This window comes from Ambystoma mexicanum, chromosome 9 (assembly GCF_040938575.1).
Source record: "Ambystoma mexicanum isolate Mex_15411 chromosome 9, UKY_AmexF1_1, whole genome shotgun sequence".
Taxonomy (NCBI): domain Eukaryota; kingdom Metazoa; phylum Chordata; class Amphibia; order Caudata; family Ambystomatidae; genus Ambystoma; species Ambystoma mexicanum.
In genome coordinates this window covers 352,253,858-352,274,587 of record NC_090931.1, presented here as the reverse complement: position 1 = coordinate 352,274,587, position 20,730 = coordinate 352,253,858, and the positions used below count along the sequence as shown (strand labels likewise).

Sequence of the window (20,730 nt, the reverse complement as noted above, 5' to 3'; positions counted from 1 at the left end):
ATTGTTCTTGTATACTTGTAGGTTAACATCGCTGATTCAAGTAATCCCCTGATCCCGAGGTCAACGAAGGACAAGGTCTACATGACCCTAACATGTAGTCTGAAGGCAGTTTGGACATTAACTCCCCTACAGAGGTTGGAGAGGTTAAAGCAAGAACAAGAGCACACGAGACGGCCCTTTTAGACTACAGGGTGACTTTGTACGATAAACTAAAATGGCGGCTCTAACCTAAAGTGGAGGCTTTATTCACTTGAGGTCACGACCTTGTAATACGGATTTTCTCGCAAAGCGACTGGGCATAGGCCAACATATACAATGAGGACGAAACAATATTATATCAGTTCTAACACCACCCTAGGGCTGCTCCTCTGCTAGATCCCCCCTTCACCTTTGTACAACTCTCTAGTACCACTGGGGTGCTTACAGTACACTCCGGTACACAGGCCCACTATCACCTCTGCTCCTCAATCTGTGGCTGGCCTCTGGGTGCACACCCCCACACTAGGCCCCTTCTCACTGCTTCCGCACACCAATGCTTTCTTTGCACCTCAGTCCAACCGTGCCTCTCCTCGGCAGGCGCGCACCTGGTACGCTCCAACTCCACCAGTGTCTCTAAGGAGCCGGCCTGCGCCTAACCTCTTGCCCCGCCTTTCAGCCTGTGACTCCTCTTCAGGCCCTGTCTCCTTGGGATAGCTGCTTGGGGTGGCTGCTCATGATGTGGGGCCCCTCACTTAAGGGCCTGCAGCTGCTCTATACTGGCTCCCCCTCCACTCAGTACCCCTGGGGAGCCATCTCTTCCAGGCTTCCAGTTCCTCCCTGCACTGCTGCCACAGGCTGTTCCACTTTGCTGGGCCTGCTCTCACTGGGAGCCCTCTACTTGCTTCACCATGCACCACGAGTGCTGGCTCCTGGCCTCACTTCTCTTGCATTTCTTCTTGGGCGCTAGCCCGCCCTCCATGCTAGGTTGTCTCACAGGCACCAGCAGGTTGCACTTCTCTGTGCTCCGCTCCTCCTTTGAGCCGCTCTCGGTCAGCGCTGGGTTCTCCTATGGCGCTGTGGCTCACTCCCCGCAACTTCACCACCATAGTCTGGGTCCACCTTCCACACACAACATCCTCGAGGGGGGCTGTTCTTAGCCTTGTCCCTCCATGCCTCGCGCCATGATCTCCAAGCACTGAGGCTGCTACAGGTGAATCTCCTGACCCGGTCCCTCACGTCTGCTGGGCACTGCAGGCCGACCCTGCAGGGGGCCTGTCTTGGGTATCTGCTCTGTTTCAGCAGGCTGCACGGCCCGTCACACTGCCACACCGAGCCTCACACTGCAGAGCCTTATTCTTTAGGGTTAGTGCTGCTGTACATTGGGTTACTGGTCCGGAAGCTATTTCTGTCTCATCAACAGTAGTAACTTTTTCAGTAGTCGACTTAGAGCATAAGGGAAGCCCCATCTCTGCTGCCAGATCTTGGTCTACATAATTCCCAACTGCTCGGCTGTCTATGTATGCTTCCACAGCATGCATCCGAGACGGTTGTTGGTGATTGATCAAAATTACTGGTAATGCAAAGTGTGAGGTCTGTGGCTCATCCTTCTCGCTCGACAAGCAGACCTCTATGCTTGCCGGGCTTGGTAGTTTTCCGACTCCTTGTTATTATCTTCCTTCTCTGTGGCTCCAACAGTTCTCCTTGGTGGTTTCACTGGACATTATTTGAGGAAGTGGCCTGATTTTCCGCAATATAAGTATAATTGCTGTTGCCTTCTCTTGTCTCTTGCAGTTTTAGTTAAAGGGGGCCATACACCTCTGATTTGCATAGGTTCTACCGTGTTTCCCAAAGTATGTGGAACATTATCCTTTGACCGGACATCCACAGCTCGAGTGTCTAACCTTAACCGGTCCGCTTTTCGGTCTTGTAATTTGTGATCTAATTGCACCACAAGGTTGATGAATTCTGCACATACTTTAGGTGGGTTAACCACTTGAGCAAGGACATCCTTTAGTTCCCCTCATAGACCCCGATGAAATAGTGTGGTCCTTTTTTCCTCAGGCCACCCAGCTTCAACGACTAGTCTGTTAAATGTTGCTATATATGTAAGCAAGTCTTGACTTCCTTGACGGAGTGACAAAAGTTAATTGTCTAATGCTTGGCCTTCGGTATGACGAGCAAAGAGTTTTTCCATTTCCATCTGGAAACCCCCAAAAGTCATGTAACAATGGGTCATCTTGACTTACCAATGGTACTGACCAATCCGCAGCACTGCCTCTCAGATATGACAAAACAAAAGCAACCCGCGCTTGGTCGTTATGAAAAGCCCCAGGTCTGCAAAGGAAATGAAGACGACACTGGTTCATGAACGTTGCATACTTCTTGGGGTCCCCTGTAAATCGTTCAGGTGGAGCTAAAGGAACTGCCCCTGCAAGGGTTATTTGTACTGGATTGGTAGAAGTTGGTACAGGTGCTGGCGGAATGTTACCAGGCAATGGGGTCTGTCCTGCCTGTGATTGGAGCAATTGTCTTCTTAGTTCGTCGGTACGATCCTTAGTAACAGTCAAATCCCTCCTAAGAGCATTAGTTTCTTGCCTGGCTGAATGTACTTTAGCGCGTAATTGTCCCAACAACTGAACTAACTGGTCAGTCTCTGAAGTCTCCATGACGCCCAGGTGGATAATATTATTGAGGCTTTGCATTCTGTTACGCTCTGGTTGAATGATTTGCACTCTCAAACCCTCTCCCGGTCCTTTGGTAAGGCATCTGGTTAAAGATGGGTCTGCAATATATGAGAGCTGGATTTAATACCAGATTGTCTTTATGTTTTCCCACCTCCCTTGGCCTCAGCTCCTTCCTCCCCCTTGGGCCCTCTCCTCACCTTAATATTGTAGAAGGTGGATTCTCCGTCCTGCTCCTCATGGCAGGGGCGCATAGATGTGGGGGCGTGCAGCGACCAAGTTACTTCACTGGTGCAAGCCCCCCCTGTGGGAATCCAGGCCTGCTGTGACTCCATAGGTTTGCTGCTTTACAGTCTTTATAAGCAGTTCTTATGTTCCTCTTAGCAGTTCTTATGTTCCTCTTAGTTCGAATAATAATGTCTTACTTCTTTCCTTTTAGGTATGGAAAGGTATTTTGGTGTTGTCATGCAGTTTGAAGATGAGCATTGGCCGGTAGGCGAAAGCGCGGTGTGCGCGATGCTGTCCGGTGAGTAATGCGCGATGCGTGGCGCTGTTTCACCTTTTATATTGCTAACCTGTGTCTTTTCTCTCCTTGCAGGTTGCAATGTTCCTCGCCGAGCGCCATAATGTTCCAGCAATGATACTGACCAGGAGATGACTACCCAGGTAAGAATTGTGTGGCTTTCTTCATTCAGAAGGAAACGTGAGTAAACGCTTACTAATGCTGTCTTTCTTTTTCCTCTTTCCAGGTTATGGTATTCCAGGATGCATGCGGTGCCAGATGATGGAGTTCGTACCTTCAGGTGAGTGGAACTGAAGTCGGCAATGGATTGAAGACAGGATTAGGTTACAGGAAAGTTTTGTAGTGTTCTTTCTCTCTCTGCAGGTCCTTGGTTTCAAGTAAGATGGCATCAAATAACTGGAAACGGAGAGCGTTACGCTGCCCACAGCAGAATAACGCAAAGCATGTTCTGCTGTTTGGGTGTGGTTTAAATAGTCTCAGGTAAAGTAGTCCAGGTAAAATAGTCCCAGGCCTGCCACACACCTGCCACACACAAAGTATTCCAGGTAACGTAGTCCCAGGCCTGCCACACCCAAAAGACTAGACCGCATAGCTCAGTTCCTTGTAACTGAGCTATGTGTGTGCCTCCATGTTGGCTGAACCCCCCCAAGTTAAATAGTCCCAAGTAAATAGTCCCATTCTAATATTGGTCTTCAAGATGGTTATGAGCCTGGCGCCAAAGGCACCAGGACTGACTCCAAGAGAGTTTTGGATGAGGTTTTAAGTCCTTTGACCTGGCCCTAACTGGAAGGCTGACTTGCCAGTGAGGGCCAGGGGCAAGGGTCATGACACTAATATCCCAAGATGTGGCTCGCCATCCTGAATTGGGCAGTATACCTGTCAGCCTTTTTAAAAACCTTACTGACTTTTGGGATCCTGTTCTGGTCGTTTTCTTCAACACATTTTTGGCAAGCAGGACATTTCAGGATAGCTGGAAATATAAGAAGGGTCCCAGAGATCTTCCTATGTCATACAGCCCCATCTCTTTGCTTAACTCTCAGTTTAAGATCTTTGGTAGGATTATTTCGGCAAAATTGCAATCATGGGCAGAGGAGGTAGCTGCAGCTCTGCTGCATGCTGTTTGTTTTAACTGTATTTGAATATTTTGCTTGTTCTCCTTAACCCCAACGTTTTGTGCCTTTTTATATTTTATTTGATTGAGGGCTCTAAACTGCTCAGTTGGAGCTTGGTCTACTAGCTGCTGATAGCAGCAGTCTTTTATCTGTGGCCATAACTCCTGCGGTCATGTGACCCTCCTGCCAGCACTTATGTGCGCAGGCAGTCAAGGTAGCGCAGCGGGCGCGCCTATTGCGCACCAAAGGCACCTAAAAGGCAAGCCTGCCTGTACTTGTCCAGGCCTCGGATGAGCCACGGGCCCAGGCTGATATTGCCATGAAGAATCTGTGTAAGTACTACTCTAGGACAGATTTATTGTTGCTTGCCACTATAAATACCAGGTTCCTTGTCTCCTTTGATGTGGGACCCGGGAACTGTATGGAATTTCTACTGTAAACCTCCAGCATCTTAAGTGTTTTATGTTGAATGTTCGGCTCTCTTCCAGCCTATCGCACTGAATGTTATGAGATATTGCATGAACACCAGTCTGATTTGGTTTTCATCACGGAAATTTGGCTTAATGATTCATCTGGTCCAGATATGGTCCAAACTCTTCTGGCTAACTCTACAATTCTTTGTCAGCATAGAGGTCCGCCATGGCCTGGTGGCGGTCTAGCAGTTATTTATCAATCCTCACTAACCTGTGCGACAGTGCCTTTTGGGCACTCTCTTAATATGGAGGCCATGCTGATCAGCCTCACAAACCTTTCATGTGCTTACAGTCTATTGTCCTCCTACATTTGATTCCACCTTCCCCCCTGGCCTTTACTGAGCTGGCGGCTAATTTTCTTATTATTGGAGATTTTTACTTACATCCCAATGACCCAGACATTCGTTCCACATTGACTTTTGTTGCTGCCATGGAGGAGTTAGGCCTGCCCCAGTTGGTCTCCCAGCCTACTTACAGCCTTGGCAACACATTGGACTTTATTTCTGCTGGTAATACTTCTGTCATAATTTTCCCCGCCCTACTGTTTTTTGGATTGACCACGTTTTGGTACCTTTTTCTTTCAATACGACAGTGACCAGGGTGACAAGGCCTACACAAGGCCTGCCTCGGCGCAAATGGCACATGGCTAATTCCTCTGAGATATTGGCTCTGATTGCAAATGCTTGTTTTTCATTGGTTGACATGGACCTTGAAGGCCTGTTTTAGATTTGATTTTCACTGTGACGGCCAATAATGTAGCCCCTGTGAGGCCATCCTGTCTGCGCTCATGCTAAACCGAGCCCTGGTTCACCCCTTTGTTGGCTGAGCTCAGGCTCCTTTGTAGGCAGGCTGAGCGGAAATGGAGAGCTGGATATCGGGCTGATTTCAGAGCCCCATTTCGTAGTGCACTTACCATATATCGTAAAGCGATTTCTGAGGCTAAACGCTCGCATTTCACTAAGCGGGATGTAGCTGCTCTGAATCAGCCTAAGGAGCTCTATCAGATTGTTAGGTCTCTGTCTTCTTTGGCTACTGAGGATGCCTTTGTCCCCCTCTAACAAGCCTTATGTGACTCTCTTTCTATATACTTTATGGATACAATTCTGAATATTCATCAGGAGATTGCCTCTGCCATTGTGCCGCCTTCTATTCAGGCTGGTCTTTTTAATAGTGATGTGCTGTCCTGCTTGTCAGCTTTTCCACTTTGTTCTCCAACAAATATTATAAGGGCTACTCAGAAGATGAGGTCAGCTTCGCCATTGGATGCTATCCCTTTAGCCATCCTGAAACCGCAATTGCGACCATTGCTCCTGCTGTGACGGGGGCAGCTAATCAATCCTTCTTCTCAGCTTCCATCCCAGCTATTCTTAAACACGCTTTGGTGATCCCTCTTCTAAAAAATCCTTCTCTGGATCCATCTCTCTCTGCAAACTATCGTTCTATTTCTTTACGACCTTTTACTATGATACTCCTGGAATCATTGGTCTCTCAATCCTTCTTCTCAGCTTCCATCCCAGCTATTCTTAAACACGCTTTGGTGATCCCTCTTCTAAAAAATCCTTCTCTGGATCCATCTCTCTCTTCAAACTATTGTTCTATTTCTTTACGACCTTTTACTATGAAATTCCTGGAATCATTGGTCTCTTGTTTACTTTCTGCCTATCTGGAAAAGTCTTCTTTCTTTGATTCTTTTCAATCTGGATTCAGGCCGGGGTGAGGTAATGTGTCAGTGCTTGTCTCAGTCGTGGATGACTTTTCTTGTCTGTCTGATCAGGGCGGGGTGGGAGCGCTGATCCTTTCAGATCTCTCAGGTGCCTTTGATACTGTTAACCAATCTATCCTGCTTCTTCGATTGGTGAGCACTGGTATTTCTGGCTTGGTCCTGTCCTCCTGATTTGCATCCTTCTTGATAACCGTTCACAGTCCCTACCTCTTTGTCCCTTTCAAATCAGATCCCATTTCTATCACTTGTGGGGCTCCTCAGGGGTCTGCTCTCTCTCCCATTCTGTTCAATGTCCACATTCAGCCTTTAGCCATGCTCATCATCTTACGCCGACAATATTTAAATTGTTATGCATCTCGACCTGGCAGCAGCAGACACAGCCGCTCGTCTACACCGCTGCCTGGAGGATGAATCCAAACTGGCTGAAACTGAATGCTGACAAAACAGAAGTTCTGGTGGTTGGGCCCCCTTCATCTATCACTTTTTGGACTCAGGCCTTCTGGCCCACTTCCCAGGGTCATCTTCTGACCCCTGTTGCAGTGGTGAAGGCCCTGGACTGTAAAATCTCTGCACCTCTCTCGGCAGAAGCCCAGGTCAGCATGTTCTGCAAAAATGGTTATTTCAAACTTAAGATCCTTCGGAAGGTCCTTCCCTTCATGCAAGTGTATCTCTGTGTTTCCATTTTTGGACTGCTCGATTATTGCAACTCCTTGTATTTGGCTCAGCCTCTCTTTCTTTTGAACAGGCTTCAGGTGCAACAGAATTCTGCAGCGCGGGCTGCAACTGGTACCCCTCTGCATGTTTCCATCTCGCCAGTTCTTCACCATCTGCACTGGCTGCCGGTGGCTCACCGGATTGAGTTTAAGGCTCTCTGTATCGTCCACCATGCCTTTTATGGAGTGGGTGCAGAGTTCCTGCAGGAGAAATTCCTGCCTTATAGACATGCCCGTTCTCTAAGATCAGAGCATGCTTACCTCATTCAGGTGCCTAGGTTTAAGCGGTCGTAGGTGGGAGGTCGGGCCTCTCTGTGGTTGCGGCAATTCTTTGGAACTATTTGCCACGCTCCCTTCACGCGACTGATAACCATTTGTTGTTTCGTCGTCAACTTAAGACTCTTCTGTTCCGATTGTTCGTAATGGTTCTGTAGTTGCTCTCCTCATAGTTCTCTATCGCCAGATGCCTTTATTGGCAAAAAGTTGCACTTTACAAGTTCGGCATAACATAACATAAACACCTTTTGTCTAAATTCCAACTGTGGATTAGGGAAATCTTAGGAACTAGTGAGCAATCTCTGAATTTATACATGGTGGTGAATTCGATTTTCCTGAAGAGGGAGAGAATCTGTCTCCCCTTTATGGACTTGAAGACTGCTTTTGACTGGGTAAACAGAGATATGCTCTGGCATTGCCCTAGAGAGTACAATTGTCTGAACTTATTAACATACTCTTTCATCATAATCTTCAAGCCTGCATCAAAAGCGGTTGAAATGTGCACTGTACAGAATCATTCCCAATGGAGCTTGGCGTTAGGGTGTGTAATGGCTCCGATTTTGTTTTCTTTATACATTGATAGACATATGCCAAAACTTGAAGCTTGCTTAGCTGATGTTGAGCAATCCTTCCCTATGCGGCTGACACAGTGTCAGATCCACACCCCTAGGATCCATGTGTCAGCACTTATGGACAGAAAGCACACCCGCAATTGCTACTCATCACCTTGAACCCCATGCACATTTTGCTGAAGGCACACTTGTACATCAAGCACCCTTCGCTAGCTCACGGGTAAGCAGTAAGCATTACCAGACACTAGAGGGAATACATTCACACCACATCACATGGACACAATTGATGGTGACCTGGAGGCAGAGGAGAAAGGGCACGTGAAGTAGCACACACTACAAAACCCAGCAGCCTTTGCAGGAATCCAGCAGTCCTACCATCAGCATAGGCTATTTAAGCCACGCCCAAACCTTCTCTGTGCACACCTTACCTTCACCTTTGGTCTCCTGTGCTCAGCGGTGGACTGGGAACCAAAAGAGGCCATGGAAATAATGTTTAAAGTGGCCCTATATTATACATTTTCACCAAGCACAGCCATTTTCCTATGAGAACATTTGGAAATAGAATGGGGTACCACAGAAAACGGGGCCCAGGGTGCAGTGGCGCACTGGGAAATCTCCAGAGTTCCCTATAGGCCAGTCCACACGTACCTGTGTTCCCTACTGGATCCGCTCTTCCCGACCGTACCTGCAAAAAAACAAAGAAGGAACACTCTTTAGTCGGCCGCCATCACGTGCTCTTGGTTCATAGTTGTCTGAGCCTCGTTCTTCAGCTACAACTACAACAGGGTAACCGCCCTTCCTGCCATGCGCTCCGAATCACACTTAAGCTCCAAAGCACACTTACCGTGCTGGACAAATAGTTAATACAGTGCGCAAACTGCTTTAGACATAGTTAATACAGCGCACTGTGCACAAACTGCATTTAAAGTGTTCAGTGAATCAATTGGATGACATCACACGCACTGAACCTGAAAAGTCCAGTGAAGCAAATGGACCGCATCCACACTAAAATGAGTCGATTCTCCATTGAAGGAACTGGACTTACTGAATGGCGCCTCACATACGTAAGAGGGACACTCTAAGAAGGAATCCCAGTGCCCACATCTGAAATAGATACTAGAACATTGCTCTCCATATACTCAAGCCCTACCAAACAAATCTGGATTGAAAGTGCATTACTACTGGATTTTCCCAAACATTTAAATCCTCTTTAAATGCAGAAAATCCAATTGTTCTCAGTGGATTGCATTTGGCTTCCTTTTGGCATAATACACCCGAAATTTGTTAATTAGCAATCTGCAGTGGATTGCAATCCCTAAACAATCCAAGCAATCCAATTCCCAAACAATACACTAAAAATCCAACAACTGCTTTTTATTCAATTATATTTATTAAAAGAGGCACAATGAAGTTCAACCTGAAACTGTGTACATAGCACACAAGCATGACTGTAGCAATCCCAGAACTGGGTGCTGTACAATTTGTGGACATGTGTGGATTAAAAAAAACAATACCAGCCAGGGGGTAAAATGCAGACCCAGGCTAAGCCCAGAGAGCAAAGGAGTCAGCTGGGGACCTAGCTCACTGAGAAATTGTGAAGGAGGTACCCAGACTCAGCCCGGCTAGCAAGGAAGTCTGGTGGGGACCCAGAACCAGACAATGAGTCCAGTGGAGACCCAGGACAAGTCCACAGAGCAAGGAGGTCAGGGTGAGAACCCAGTCCAGGGAGCAATTGTGAAGGAGATATCAAGACTCAGCCCAGCTAGCAAGGAAGTCCGGTGGGGACCCAGAACCAGTCAATGAGTCAAATGGAGACGCAGGGCAAGCCCAGGGAGCAAGAAAGTCAGGTGGGGACCCAGCCCAGGGAGCAAGGGTGAAGGAGGAGCATGGGACAAGCCCAGATGGGTACCCAGGCCAGGGGAGTCAGCTGGAGACCAGAACCAGCCTAGGGAGCAAGGAAGTCAGATGGAGACCCAGAACCGGGACCATGAAGCAAGGTGGGGGTTTGGGGGAGGGCAACAGACTCAGCCCAAGGAGCTCAGGTGGGGCATGAACCATCCCAGGGAGCAAGGGGGAGGTAGGGAAACAGACCCAGCCCAGAGAGTAAAGGAGATGGTGACGTAGACCCATCCTAGGGAGCAAAAGAGTGAGGGGGTGACCCAGGATTAGTCCAGAGAGCAGAGGAGAGGGAAAATGCAGACCCAGCACAGGGCACAAAGGGGAGGCACACAGGCCCATGCAGCAAGAGAGTAAAGGGGAGGAGGGGACCCTGCCTCAACGCAGGGAGCAAGAGGGCCTGCACGACAGGGGGGCAGATTAAGCCCAGGCAGCAGGTGAGATCCCCTGAAAAAGCCAAGGTAGCATTTTATAATGTAATAACTAAATGTTTTGAAAAATAAGACACATTTTGTATTCCTTAAATTGCAGTCGGTGCCTTCTGCTTCAGTCGTTCGATCCCAATTTTGTTTGGCAGTGCTTTTGAGTACTCAACAGCAGAGAGTTCGGCAAAGACCATTTCCGTTGCTTTAACGGATAAATTCTGAAATACAAAAAGGAAGAATTCTGTAGAGATAGCTTGAAAAGAGCTAGCAAAAAACATTTAACCAACAGATAGATCTTGAAAGGAGGTGCTCAACTGCTCAACAAGCATTATAACTTTGCTGAAGATGTGCCTGGCACAGGGATGCATGGATGAAAGGAAGCACAGTAGACAATTTGCAGTGTACAATCTCCAAATAAATATATTAAACATGTATGTTCTGAATGGCATTTATGTACCTTTTATAGCTTCTTGTCGATGACAATTCAATGTTAATCTTCCACTTTCTGCCATTTTGCTACATTCAAAGTCCAGCAGGTAGCGTGCCAAGTTGCTCGTCTGTCTTTTTGCCGTCATCACAATCTCACTTGGTTTCACACTGCTTACCATTAAGTCTGTAACAGCAATTTTCCTCTGTGCATATAAAAATGAAAAATGATTAGATTTCTCAAAACTGAAAATCTATATCAAGATATTTAATAAAGCCACATCCACAAGTATTATCCCTTGTTGGTGGTCTGTTTATCTTGTTTCCTTCTTGCTTTTCTAGTTACTAACTGGCCATTTATTTACATAGTTTCATGCTTTGGTGAAACAGCTTTGTAAGCACAATACATAAAATTATAGTGCTGTAGGCTTAGGCCAATAGTCTATTGCACATTATACATGGGTATCGACCGCAAGATGTCCTCACAGGAATGCCCGGGGAAGAGGGAACTTGCATATTGACTGAGAAAAAGCATATTTATTTAATAGGGACGTCAACCAACATTCTTTTTACTCAAGAGGTGCTTACTTCTGATGCTGTTGCTGGATCAGGACTGGGATCAGGCACTCAGTGGTTCCGGTCCTCCTCTTTTTCCCCAACTACCTCCCCTTCTGGCCCTACCCTTCTTACACCCCATACATACAACATCTTCCAACAATGTGCACACAATATCCTCTACTGACACTCGCACACGCAAAACCTCTACCACCCACCCACCAAGCTGCTCGATCACTCCCATTGCGGTGCAATTTTACCAATCACTGTGCTTTGGTATTTTGGCTTCAATGTGTTAAAGTATTGGACGAAAAACAGACATTTGAGAGAGGGAATAGAGTGTTGCCCCTGTTCAGAGGGTCCTGTTGCTTTTCAGTGGCAATAGTCGCCACCTACATTAGGAGCTTACAAGATCATTACCATCTGCTGTTGATAGAAGAGGGGTCCTGTGACATCCATCTATAGCAGATTGGGCAAACATGTAGCACTGTCAATTTCACTTGGACAAGCCAAATTTTGTCAATTTGTGAAAACTTCAAGGGATGGGTTTAACAGACAACTTAATTTTCGCTCCACCCCTAAAGCTATTTAATGCATGCATATTGGCCCTGGAATTATCACTATGGTAGAACAAAGCACACAAGCATTAAGACTCACACACTGATCTACTGAGTTGACAGTGAGTAGGCAGCAAAACACATCTCTGCCACATGATAACCAATATTAAACAACGGAAGGCTCTGGTCTGCTTAGTTTGGATTTTTGTGCAATTCTTGTTTCTTTCACTGGACAGATGTGCCTCCCCCTTAGTCTCACCCTTTTCAAGGTGCAGTGCAGACCATTCAGCAGTAGGGAGTGAGACAGCAACGTGCACTGAGGGTGGTATAGCCAAGTATTTCTTGGCTAAGAGTGAAGACTGGATTCCTCTACCCACCGCCCTTGGTCTAATCCCGGTTTGCTGATGCGTTTTGGTAGTAATTCCATCGTTCATTATAGCGCTGAAAAGCAGATGGAATCCTGCATAAAGCACTAGATGAAGAAGAAAAAACGTGTTTGCCTGCTACCTCTGTCAAAGATTATGCATGTCGTCGCAGACATATAGCAGTGGGCTGGGTGGGAGAGTGGTTCAGAAAGCGGACATAACACATATAGTGGAGTGGTTGCCATTAGCAAGCGACGTAAATCGAGCAGCCATTGCACACTGCACACATGAAACCCCTTTGCAACAGCTTGAAGCCTGAAAGCATAAAATGGGGCCTACATCTGACATTCAGGAATTTAGTTAAAAATAAGCTTTTAAACAGAAAAACATTAATTCGGCCACGGCGCCTGCAGCTCTGAGTGCCTTTCATCTATCTACAAGTGGCCCTTTCCCAGCATTCCCACGAAGGACGAACTTACTTTCCTCACGGCAAATATTGCCTCTCCAATCCCCTCACCCCTCGATAATATCTACTGCATTTCAAGTGTTCCCCTGGTGCATCACGTCACTCTTCAGACTTTCAAGAGGGATGCGAGCCCACACAAAACATCTGACCCTCCTAAAACACGTGTTTTCCTCCTCCTGACACCGAGACACTTATACACCAGAAGTTGTTTGTATTTCTATTGAGATATACACACTCGAACAAATCACACTCTCTGGGTCCGGGACCAGGTGCTCTCCACAGTTGCACATTACGCTCAAACTTTGAGTTTGTAATTTCCCAGGGAGGTCAGTACTCTAAGCAATGCACGCCCACTATGGCCATACATTGTGCCAAGAATGAGCTTGTCCACGCAAATGCCACACTCTGCAACTGGAACCTTCCAAAAATTTCAGGAGAATCACTTAGTTTTCTTGTACATTCAGTTGGTCGACCACTACCATGTCGAAGCCAAGATAAGGTTAAATCTTATTGCAAAAGTGAAAGCGCACCCTGTTTGCTATAAAGTATTCTTGTCACAGTGTCTCCCCACCAAAACGCCCACAGTTACCGGTTGTAATGCCGTCACCGGCTCCGCTTAGTTTATGGAGGGCAAGGACGATCCTACAACACTTTGCACCCCCTTGCAAACTCGGGAAGGATTTATGAGGAGACAGGAGATGTAGACAGGAGATGTAGATTTTCCTCAGAAGATGTGGAGTGATGCATTTACCTGGAGTGCAGTGGTAGTAAGTGCCGGTGGAATGGGAAGGATGTTAACCATGGCCGTTTTTGCAGTACATGGGTTAACCTGTTCGGAGGAGTCTCTCATCTTTTTAACCATAGTAACCAGATTAGTATGAGCAATAGATGAGAGGGCAGGTTTTCTGACATCATGGGCAGGGGGAGCAGATGAACTGGCCTGTCTTGAGCTGGTTTGGTTCATTAATACAATTGTTTAAGTGGAGGAGGAATTAAGGGAATCAGCGATAGCCTGAGTGTCAGTCAGGGTCAAGGCACATTCATGTGGGGATCACAGTTCCTTGTAAATTGGAATGAGCTCAGGAGATGGCTTTGATGCTTCAGCTAGGTCGGTCTTGGAGAACAGATTTCTTTTTCCAATGGATGAAGGAGTGATATCCTTTCTAGTGTAGTAAGAAGGCAGTTATATCAGTAGGATCTCTGGCCAGGGCTCCATTTTAATGATTTAGTAGAGCAATTTCATAGTTGAACCAATGATTGTTGTTTGTGCAAAGCATGATATTAATTTTGATAACCGGGGTTAGACATTTAATGATCATATACATTACTGGTAGAAGTTGGAAAAATGATGTCTTGTGTGCCCGAAAACACAGGGGTGATTAGTCTAGATCTCCTCAGAAAGGGCAGAGGACACTGTTCATTGGTCTCAGGAATATAGACAACCAGCCCTGGAATGAGGCATGGAGAGTATGCAGTTTTGGGCAGCATTGATTGCAGGATATAATGGTCTGCAGAGAATTATTTACTGTGGTATTTGCCTGGAGCAGTTGTGATGAAATAAGCATGGCATCCCATGTACGGCTCCCACCTAGGTGAAGCTAGAAGGCCAAATCCACACAGTAAGAGAGTCCCAGGGGTAAGAGAAAGGGAGTGGTATGGCTGTTCTTAGGGCAATCAGTCCAGATGTTAATGTTCCCCATCACCAGAATCATGTTCGAAGTGGCATGCATGTTGGAAATTAAATTTGCTCATTCTGTGAAAAAAGAGGCAGGACCACAAGGAGGACATTCATTCATCCATGCTTATTAGGAATATCAAAAATCGTTCATAAAACATTACAAAATGTCATCCGTTAAACAGCAAAAAATAATACTAAGTGTGCAAGACGTGTAAAATTAAACTGCTTGGTGTAAGATTAGCTGTGCCAAGGTCTACACACGATGATAAAGGTGATGTAGGTGTTTGGGTTGGCCAGCCATTGGCAAGCAGAGAGACAGTAGTGTGTATAAAAGTAGTGGAAACAGAAGAGGGGAAAATCATGGCCATGCCACTCCCGGTTTTGGACATCCTGTTGTAGACCTAAATCTTATATAAAGAAAGAAACTGGGTGACAACCAGAGTAGAGTATTAGAGAACCAGCTCTCTGTTAAGGGTAAAAAGTCAGCTTTAAAGAATTTAAAGAAATCATTAATATTGATGGCACATTTGACAGCATAGTAATCCTTAAGAGGTGGTAAACTCCTGTAGGATCTACGTTTACAAGGTCTAGGTGGGAAGGGCTCTGAGGAGGACTGTGTCAGTACTGGGAAGGTAGGCAGAAAGGGAGCTTAGATCATTGATGGTGCCAGTAAGACCTGAACGGGACATAGTAGGGTAGCAAGAGGAGGGGTCTTGTTGGAAGAGGTGGTCAGGGGCAAGGTTCAAGGAAGGGGAAACTAAGAGGAGGACAGCAGTGTAAGACGCAAAGACTAAGAGATTCTTCTGGGTGCCTTCCACCATGATGGTGATATGTTCTAATTTAGTTGGAAAAGGGAATGTCCGGATGATGGATGGAGTGGAGTCATGTGGGTAACGTGTTAGGTGTATGATGGTTGCAGAAGGTGCTGTGCTAGGTTTTCGATTGCAGGTTGGTAGTATAACAGTATTGGATAGTTTTTGAAAGTGTTACATTTGGGTTTGTGTGAGATTTAGTCTGTAAGTGTATTCCATAGTGTGGAGTCAATGGAAGTGAGAGAAGTACCTCTATGTTTTTGTGACACCATTTGAGAGGTGTTAGTTTAGTATTATGTGATACCCATAGGTATCTGCATGGGATGATAAGCTTAAGGAATGATTGGAGGCATGAGGGATGAGAAGAGTGGATGGTCTCATGGGTGATATTTAGGATTTGAAGTACTCTTTTAGTTTTGATGGTTAATTACTTGAGTGTTTTTTTATGAGCTGGTTTGATATGGTCGTAATACTTGAGGCTTAGTACATATATTGCAGTTTTATTTTGGATAATTTGGAGCGGTTTTATGTTTTCTGAGGACAGACCCATATAGAGAGAATTACAGTATTCTAATTTGGAGAGGATTAGGCATTGGTGATGATATTTTGCTGAAGTTCCAAGAGGGCAGTATCCTTCTGAGGATGTGTAGAACAAAGTTGTTTTTTTGATGAGGTCTTTTAGGATTTCCAGGTTCTATGTTTCTGAAGTAGGTGATAGGGAGGGGTCCCTATATCAGCAGGCCTAATTCATGTATTCTGCACTGAAACTCCCCTATCAGCCTCCAAGTATCACGTAAAAGAAATTGTTTTTGTATAAACCGTCCTTGTGCAACTCTAACTGAAAAGACAAAACGGTTGTCCCTAAACCAAATAGAACATGACTAGCTGTTCCTGGCGTAACAAATGCAGTTCTAGCATATCTTAAAGGTCAATATCAGCCGGTAATTAATAGTGTTACTTCTGTCCTCCTTGTTAAATATCGAATTACCACTGATAGCTTCCAGAAAGGGGGCGTAAGTTACTGTGACTTATTAATGGTCATTGAAAAGGCTAAACATATAAGAAACTGTCGTATTTTGAATTTGAAAGGCATAGTTGTATCAGATGGAATGAGAGGTATGCGCAGGATAAGAAAAGTGTCTTAGTTTAATCCACCGATTACACAGGCCTCTATGACGTGTCTTTGTAGACGCGCAATTGTCAACCTTGTTCCATTGCAGAGTCCCCATGCTGGTATAAGATTGCATAGTAGCATAATTACAGCACCTACCTTCAGGTTTAGCTAATGAGGAGTCATTCGTCCTACAGCGTTTCGCTCTTTAGAGACTGAAACTTTGAGCCAGTGATTAACTATTAATTTAAACTGGAATTTAAACTGGAGTCGCTGTGCCCTGTGTGAAGAGAGGTGGGGTTGGAAAGAATTAACTTGAAATTATTCTGAATGTTTGCGATAGTGGAATGTGACCATGTAGAACAGTGCTCATTCTGTTTGTTGAAATGATAGCTGTTGTTGAACGGAAAGGGCACACTGAGGTGCACTTTGCCATTTTTACAGCAGAGAGCAACCTAACACTGATAAATTGCATTAGCTGTTTGTTGAAATGATAGCTGTTGTTGAAGCAGAAGAGCACGCAGAGGTGCACTTTTCCAGTTTGACATCAGAGGGAAACCTAACACTGATAAATTGCATCAGCTGAGTATGGAAACATACCTAAGCATTTTATATATATATATATAGATAGAAAATAGTTTGATGGGGCTTGGGAAACATCACACTGAGATACAATCTCCAAATACTCTCCTTAAAACTATGCCTGCATCTCTTAAGGTGATAACATGTTTGACGATTGTAAAAGCAGGGTTAAAGGTAAAGACGATTGGCGGTTGATCTTTTGGAGCATTCTTCAGGCCCCACATTTCCTGACATGCAGAATGCAACCAACACAGAAGCTTGCAACCTCCAGTTGTGCAAACATTTATGAGCTCCATACTTCATTGCTCAATAGCATCAACAAGCAAGAATTGGCAAAGCCAATGATTTTAGCTTTTGTGTGGGCGGGCAAGGCATTTATCAGGTACTGCCATAATAATGCTACCAGGCCATAGGTTGGCAGCAATTCCTGGCAAATGCCTATATAATACCTATTGAAGAATAACACTTTTGGTTTAGCCAATGGTGTGTTTAAGGTGAATTGAGTGCTAGGAACAGATGTAAGAACAGACATATAACTTATAAATCAAGTGGCTGAAGGCAAACTTGCTTAATACTTTATTTCACCAGGAGCTAGTTTTCAGCTGAAATTAAGCCATTTCCTTTCAGAAAACTACTTAAAACACCAATTCCATCGCCTTAAATGCACAGAGCTAGCTCAAAGTGATCACAAGGGTGTGTTTAGCTGGGCAGGGACAGGTGGTGAGTGGGAGTGGGCACAGGGACTAGCATGGCCATGGGGAAAGAGTGAGTGGGTGGGTACAAATTCCAACAACACCCACAGTCTGTGTGTACATTCTTACACCCCATTTCTCATCTCTCTTCTCTTCCCATACCAATGGTGTCATTTTATGGACTGTGCTTACAGCACCCCCTAATAGACAAAATAAAAAAGCAAACCCAACATCAGCAAAGCAATCTGTTTTGGCTGTCATATGCACCTGAAGTTCCAAATGACCCATTAGACTTCATGCCACGACTGAAGAACAGTAATACAGTTCACACATTCAATTGTGATACCAGCATCAGAGCACAGCAAAAACATGTACACATTGCAAAAAAATAAGAAGTGAGTGAAAACAGTGTTTGAGCAAGCATCTGAAGCTTGGGACTCGTTCTATTAAATGAATAGCAGAGGCTGCCAATCACAGCTAAGGCATGCACAGTCTGCTCACCCTTTCAGCAAATCACGATGCTAGAAACATACCACAAGGTAATAGCACATCACCAAGACAAATGTGTAGTCATACATATTTGCCATCATCCACTATCCGTAGTTTTAGCTCCACTTGGCATCCCTAAAGTGACCCTATCAGCCAATACTCGGAAAGGAGAGATTGACCACGGATATACTGAGTTAGGTCAAGTCAGTCATCCTATGCCTATAAACATCCTGCTTTGACCCACCTGCAAATGTTCCTACTTGCCCTTTGTAACTCGCTAAATGATTGCCACCCTCTTTAATGCTGGATCTTGCTATCTCTTTTTATTTGCTCTGTTGTGGGGTTGCCCAACCAAACTCCCATACCATACCCCCTCCATCACATCCCTCGTTCCATCTATAAAAAATGTTTTATTTTTTTTATTTTTATTACAGGTCAATTGGTTTACAAATCGAAAACCTTTAACCTGTTTCATACCGCTATAACAAAAAACATAAAATGTCCATTTTTGTTAACCTAAAATGAACAGAAAAGAGAGAAGAGACCACATCCAAGTCGATTCAACGAGTTCTCGACGTGCTATTGTCTGTAAGATCTTAGTTAATTAGATGGTCCATTGGCAGAGTTTATTGTAGATTTTCTGCCTGTTTTCCATCATGCGGCCTTTCATCAAACCTCTTGAAGATTGCTATAACCAGTCTTATCAAAGCTAAGTTAATGTTTATTTTATCCCCTTCTATCAGGATTATCCACCAATCGTCGATGTCTCATATGTATTTTCTCACGTTGTCCCCCAAGCAGTGTTCTCGTTCTTGTCTCAGTCCTTGACAAGTTAAAACGAGATGTTTCAAAGATTCTGTGGTGTCTGGGTCATCACAGAGCCTACATCGAGGTTCGCCACTTGATCTCTTTCTTCCCTGTATTATTTCTCCTGTGGTTAAAATGTTCATGCGAAATCGCATGTAGATTGTTCGCCAATACCAGTTTGGAAACAATTTGAGGTCATTCGATATTTTGTTCAGTTTGCGAGGGGTTGCCCAGAAGTCATCATCATTTGTATACCTCCAAAGGTCTTCTTGAGCCTCAGTCCAGTCCCTTGTGTATAATTTCTTTTTGATTTTATCTGGTTTCCTTAATAGATCATCTTCGGTCTCGTTCAAGTCCTCTAGTATTGCTGGACAGATGCCTTTCCATTCCTTGAATTTTGCTTCCAACGTCCCTCCTACCATGTACTATGCGCCCCATGCTCTTCCAAATGCAATGCCTATATCCTCATTTTCCGCCCTTCCAACCAATGCTCCCAACCCCCTACTCGTTCCACCCACCCATACCACTCTCCGTCTGGTCTGGTTGTTGATTAGGGGAGTGATATTTGCACCTGTGTGCTGCTCTCTCTGGCATCTTCTTGACCTTTGCACACTTCTGTGTGGCCATGGGCTTTTAGCATATTTCCAGTGGAGGAGCAGTTCAGGCTTGCCCTTTGTTGCTGGCAGCATCAGGTGTTCATACTTATCACATGACATACTGGTCCAGAGCATTAGAGGGCACACCTGTCTCCCCATAATTCTCCCCTGCAACTGCCTGCCCACTGCTGCATTTGTAACTCTGAATTCAGCACACAGTGGTCATATAGCACTACGCTCTCTGATCAGGTGAGCTCTCCAGCGCGTTCAGCTGTCGCAAGGGACAATAATGTAGTGTAACTCGCAACTCAAACTAGTACGGGATCACCAAGCCACTGGCTATAAACAAATACACTGCACCTAAAAAATTGACCCACTAGCACTTATGCTCTGGGATTAGAGATGGACTTGGCATTGCTTCACCATAAAGGTTTCACGCTCTTAATCAGCTGAGGAATCTGGCATAACAAGCTCCTGCAAGTGTCAACGATGTGCTGTCACCTGTTATCAATACCCAAACTATTCATTCGACCTGTATTACTCAAACTTCCATGCATGTAATAATGTCAGACAGGCACTGCACCAACAACATGGCCTGGTTTTGATGCTGGACCTTCAGGTTTACTGAGCACCAGTCCCCGTATCTGGAATGTATTTGTAATTCCTACAGAACAGGATGTAACTGCACATCAAGAAAGTGTTTACAGATAAGCAATTTCAGACTCAATTAGACACAGGGATGACCATAGTCATGCAATAACTTGGCCCAGTAAAAGTTTGAAATTGGTTGATTTAACACTGATGATCATTTTAAGCTGGAATGATATAGCCAAGCTTGGTAAACAGAATTAAACATACCAGACGGAGAAGGCTTCCAGGAGAACTAAAGCTGCAAACCCCTAAAACAGGTAGAAATAGTCACCTTGGCAGACACGAGAAGGTAATCTGAAACTGTCATGATCATAGCCCCTGGCCCTGGCATTCGGGGCCTCTGGGCCGCATCACAGTTTTCCTTTATGGCCCAAGGGCCCAATCATGCCCCCAAAGACTCTCTTGGAGTCAGTCCTGGTGCCTTTGGCACCAGGCTCATATAGCAGGAAGAGGGCCTGGAGCCTTCAATGGCAATAATACAACATGGATGCCCCCACATGGTCCAGTTACAGAACTGAACCATGCGGTCTACCTCTTTGGGTGTGGTCAGGCCTGAAGGCACCTGGGATA

At 45.3% G+C, this 20,730-nt stretch overlaps 1 long non-coding RNA gene across 1 annotated transcript in view; it reads right to left on the bottom strand.

Annotated features, from left to right (window-relative positions):
• Window positions 1-9,435: 9,435 nt before the first annotated feature.
• LOC138488048 (uncharacterized) overlaps window positions 9,436-20,730 on the bottom strand; it is a 176,833-nt gene continuing 165,538 nt past the window's right edge. Inside the window, exons 3-4 of the long non-coding RNA XR_011274586.1 lie at window positions 10,831-11,005; window positions 9,436-10,591 (exon numbers count right to left, since the gene is read on the bottom strand). This is a non-coding gene — a long non-coding RNA (uncharacterized lncRNA). The remainder of the gene's footprint in view (window positions 10,592-10,830; window positions 11,006-20,730) is intronic.